The sequence below is a fragment of the Carcharodon carcharias genome, chromosome 39, assembly GCF_017639515.1.
Source record: "Carcharodon carcharias isolate sCarCar2 chromosome 39, sCarCar2.pri, whole genome shotgun sequence".
NCBI classification, from domain to species: domain Eukaryota; kingdom Metazoa; phylum Chordata; class Chondrichthyes; order Lamniformes; family Lamnidae; genus Carcharodon; species Carcharodon carcharias.
In genome coordinates, this window is record NC_054505.1 from 2481077 (window position 1) to 2486540 (window position 5464).

Consider the following 5464-nt stretch of genomic DNA (forward strand, 5'->3'; position numbering starts at 1 on the left):
TATAGACTCATAACTGAATTCAATGTCTTCAGACCAGGAATTCTGTCCTCTATTTGGATTATTTCCGACGGTTTACAGTCTGTATCGTTTTCTCGTGTTTTGCATTCATGCAGTCTTGACCTTTATACTACTATTAACACATTCTGCTGCTTTGCTTTCAGACAACGCTGACCTTTGATCAGCTTTTAACACGTGCTGTGGACCAATGCTTTGCCCCTTTACACATACGATTCCCTCTCACTTTTCCATTTGTTCCATGGCATGTTTGTAATTTATTGTCCCCAGGCTAGTAATCAATCCATGACCCTATTTTCCCTGTTCCACCTGCCCCCTCACCTTGCGGCCAAGGGCCGGAAATCCAGCACATTCCAGGACTCCTGATTTCAGAAGAAACATCATATTGAAGGTGAAATGTTTCTATCCGCACAGATGTTGCTGGACATGCTGAGATTTTTCCAGCACATTTTATTTTCTTTTTGATTTTTCCCTTAACGTGCCTGTTCTGTGAAGAACTTCCATGTAACTCTTTTGAGTACAAACCCGTTTCCATCTGTTTCAGATGAAGTAACATTGTTTCATAGTTTGCCATTGTGAGATTTGAACTCTTGATCTTGAGGTTACAAGCCCAGTCCCATAACCACTTGGCTATTTAGGCCAAGCATGCCTCAGGAGAGAACACTCACCAATAGTGACTGAACTGGGAGCCAGGATGGGAAGTTGGGTGGTCAGCAATTCATTGGGATCAGAGCTCAGGGAACAGGAGGCGGGGCTCATGGACAGGATGAGTTCCCCGGTTCTCGGAGCCGCTCAACGGCGCCCTCCCTGGAGAGTCACTGACTGCAACTCCTGCAGCCGCCTGTTGGACTGAACATGTCCACACGTCTCAGAACTAAGCGGCCTAAAGAGGTGTTGGTGGACCAAAAGAGGGTGGTAACAATTTAGCCCTTGGAAGCTGAAATGAAAACAGAAAGAGCTGAAAAACTCATCAGAACTGGCAGAACCAGTGGAGAGAGAAGCAGGTGTTGTTCAGAGCTGAATATGAGTCTTCTTCCGAACAGAGGAGAGAGATAGGGGTGTGACGGGCTCTGTGATGCTGAAAAAAAGGGCAGAAGGACAGCTGGGGCTAAGGAGGTGAGGGATAAGTTAGATAGCGGGGCAGATTGAATGAAAAAGCTTTCATTAAAGACAAGACAAAGAGACTCTTCCTTTCACTCACCCATAACTTATTCTGAAACACTCTAGCCTGCCTCCAAACTCACTCCCAACAGCAAGTGCGAGGACGTGAGAGAAGTATTTGTCATTAGGTTCGGGACTGTCCAATGAGCTGTATCTTCCAGCACTAACACATTCTGCTATTTTGCTCTCAGACAGAGCACACCTTTATTCTGCTGTTATCACCTACTCTGGGCGAATGTTTGCCGCCGCAAAGCCACAAAGCATTGAACGAGTGCTTGAACTCTGAGTTTCGTGAGTCAACAAGCACACAAAACACTGATGATACAAATGTCTCAATGAACAACCACAGTTGCTTTGATTATGTGAACAGCTTTACTTTGAAGCCATTCCGTCAGATGGCGCATCCTTCATTGAATTCGGATGTTGGCGAATGATCGCTTTCTGCACATATGAAGCGAGTTTACCATGTCTGTGTGTGTCAAGGTGAGAAACTGTGCACGGCTGCATTCAAAACACGAAATGGAGATGCCGGGGATCGAACCCGGGACCTCATACATGCGAAGCATGCGCTCTACCACTGAGCTACATCCCCACTTACCTGCACCGTGCAACATAAAGAGGCACAATAGTTTCAGCACCCTTTGGCCTGTTACATCTTTTACAATCTCTTTGCCTCCACCTATCACTGACCCTCTATGAAGCTTTACCTGTGTCACGCCCACCCACCCCTCAACCAGCTTATATTGCACCTCATTTCTATTTTCCCCAGTTCTGATGAAGTGTCATATGGACTCGAAACGTGAACAGTATTCCTCTCCGCAGATGCTGTCAGACCAGCTGAGATTTTCCTGCTATTTTTACTTTTCAGTAGTTACAGGCAATTTCACCCTGTGAATCTGTTCTACAATTAAGTAAGAACAGTCCTTTCAGTTGAAGCAAGTATTTACTTGTTCCTCTTGCACTCACGAAGGGTAACAGTTGTAATCTGGTTGTATTAGTGTGGTTGAGTCCCAGGTTCATCTACTGGGGACCTGGATTCAAGTCGAAATTTTGGTACCAATATGTAGAATTGGAAACTCGTCTTCCAGTAACGGTGACCATGAAAATGCCATTGATTTGAGTAAAAACCCAACTGTTTCACTAACACACTTCAGGGCAGGAAAACCTTAATCCTTATCAGGCCTGCCCTACTTGTGACTTTCCACACGTATGTGGTTGACTCTTAACTGCCCTCTGAAAGGGAGGAGCAAGCCACTCAGTTCCAGGGCGATAAGGGACGGGTAACAAAAGCTGATCCCTCCAGTGACACCCACATACCATGAAAGAACAAAGGAGATATAAAATTAGTCCATTGCATTCGCTGCTGACAGTGTGGACACCTCTACTTTGGGATGACTCAACACAGGTTGGGTGACGACTTTGTAGAACATCTCTGCTCAGTCCACAAACATGGCCCAGCCCTGGTTGTTATTCCAGTCCAGCATCCTGCGCTCATGCTCACATTTCAGTCCTCGGCCAGTTGCAATGTTCTAGTGAAGCCCAGAAAATCTGTGGGAGAACAACCTCATCGTCCACGTGGCGTCTTCCCGCCTCATGGACTCAAAATTGAATTCAACATCTTCATACCTTGAACTCTGCCCTCTATTTGTATTGTTTTCCCAGATTTTCAGTCTGTATCATTTTCTCATGTTTTTGATTTCAGGCAACACTGAACTTTATTCTCCTATGACCACGTTCTACTATTTTGCTTTCAGACAGCGCTGACCTTTAATCTCCTATTAACACCTGCTCTGGAACAATGCTTTGTACCTTTACTCATACAATTCCCCTTCTCTTGCCCATTTGTTCCATGGCATCTTTGTAATTTAATCTCCCCAAACCTCTAACCAATGCATGACCCTTTTAATTTTGCTCGACCTTCGCCCCCACCTTGCGTTCAACAGCCGAAACGCCAGCACATTCCACCACTTCTCATTTCAGGAGAAGCGTTATATTGAAGGTAAAAGCTTAACTCTGTTTCTCTCTCCACTGATGCTGCTAGACCCGTGGAAATTTTGCCAGGAATATTTATTAATTTTTATTTCTGCCTTAAAGTGCCTGTTCTGTGAAGAGATTCCATGTATCTGCCAGTTCCCAGTTATAAAGGTAATTGTGCATCATTTACCCTTGTCACTGCCATGTATGGATTCGCTGGTGAATTTGCAATGGCCTCTTTTCTATTGGGTATCAAAGGCTGAATCCCACGTGGAGAATTTCAAACATGAAGCTCGGGAAATGGGCAAATGTTTTGAAGTAGGCAACACATTCACGGACTTTGGAGAGGAGAGGGAGATTGTAGATGGGAGCGGGGTCTTTCAGGTGCAGAGAGTTCATTTTCTCTATATTTTTCCATGAAGTGACATGTCTAAACAGATTTGAAACGGAAGGTGGTGCCTTAGGAGAGAACCCTGAACAATATTGACTGACCTGGGAGCCAGGATGGGAAGTTGGGTGTTCAGCAATTTAGTGGGAACAGAGCTCAGGGAACAGGAGGCGGGGCTCCTAGACATGATGAGTTCCCCGATTCTCGGAGCAGCTCAACAGCGCCCTCCCTGGAGAGTCACTGACGGCAACTCTGGTATCCCCCTGCTGGACTGCACATGTCCACAAGTTTCAGAACTAATAGGCCTAAAGAAGTGTTGGTGGACAGAAAGAGGGTGATGACAATTTAGCCCTTGGAAGCTGAAATGAAAACAGAAAGAGCTGAAAAATTTGTCAGAACTGGCAGCACCAGTGGAGAGAGAAGTGGGTGGTTTTCAGAGCCGGATATGTGTCTTCATACGAATAGAGGAGAGAGATAGGGGTGTGGTGGGCTCCGTGCTGTTGAAAAAAGGGCAGAAGAACAACTGGGGCAAAGGAGGTGTGGGATAAATTAGATAGTGGGGCAGATTGAATGAAAAAGGTTTCTTCCTTTCACTCACCCATAACCTATTCTGAAACATTCTCGACTGCCTCCAAGCTCACCCCCAATAACAAGTGCGAGGAGCTGATGGAACTCTCTGTCTTTGGGTTCGGGAGTATCCAATGAGCTGCCTCTTCCAGTGCTAACACCTTTTGCTATTTTGCTCTCAGACAGAGCACACCTTTGTTCTGCTGTTATCAACTACTCTGGGTGAATACTTCCTGCTGCAAAGCCGCAAAGCATTGAACGAGTGCTGGAACTCTGAGTGTCGTGCGTCAACAAGCACACAAAACACTGAAGGTACAAATATCTCAATGAACAACCACAGGTGCTGTTTTGATTATGTGAACAGCTTTATTTTGAAGCCATTCTGTCAGATGGTGCATCCTTCATTGAATTTGGCACATAATCACCCTCTGCATTTAGGAAGCGAGTTTAACACGTCTGTGTGTGTTAAGGTGAGAAACTGTGCACGGCTGCCTTCGGAAAACGACGTGGAGATGCTGGGGATTGAACATGGGACCACACACACGCGAAGCATGCACTCTACCACTGAGCCACATATCCACCCTCCAGCTCCACCGATATAAAGAAGGACAAATGCTTCAACCCCCCTTTGCCCTTTTGTCTATGCCATCTTTGACAATCTCTTCTTTGCCTCCACCTATCACAGGCCCTCTAACCAGCACTACCTGTGTCACCCCCCCACCCTCTGTCAACCAGCTTATATTTCACATGAATTCTATATTTCCTCACGTATGATGAAGTGTCATATGGACTCGAGACGAGAACTCTATTCCTCTCCGCAGATGCTGTCAGACCTGATGAGATTTTCCAGCTCTTTTTATTTTTGTTTAGTTACAGGCAATTTCATCCTCTGAACCTGTTCTACAATTAAGGAAGAACAGTCCTTTCAGGTGAAGCAACTATTTACTTCTTCCTCTTGCACTCACGATGGGTAACAGTTGTAATCTGGTTGTATTAGTGTGGCTGAGCCCCAGGTTTATCCAGTGGGGACACGGATTCAAGTCGAAATTTAGGTACCAATAAGTGGAATTGGAAACTTGTCACCCAGTAACGGTGACCATGAAACCGCCAGTGTTTTGAATAAAAACCCATCTGGTTCACTAACATCCTTCAGGGAAGGAAAATCTTCATCCTTATCAGGCCTACACTATTTGTGACTTTCCACACGTAGGTATGTGGCTAAGTCTTAACTGCCCTCTGAAAGAGACGAGGAAGTCACTCAGTTCAAGGGCAATTAGGGATGGGAAACAACAACTGATCCTCCCAGTGACACCCACATACCATGAAAGAACAAAGGAAATATAAAATTAGTCGATTGCA

At 45.4% G+C, this 5464-nt stretch overlaps 1 non-coding gene across 1 annotated transcript; it reads right to left on the minus strand.

Moving 5' to 3' along the window:
- Positions 1-1696: 1696 nt before the first annotated feature.
- On the minus strand, positions 1697-1768 carry trnaa-cgc. The gene has a single exon. It is a non-coding gene; the product is annotated as a tRNA-Ala (tRNA).
- Positions 1769-5464: the final 3696 nt, after the last annotated feature.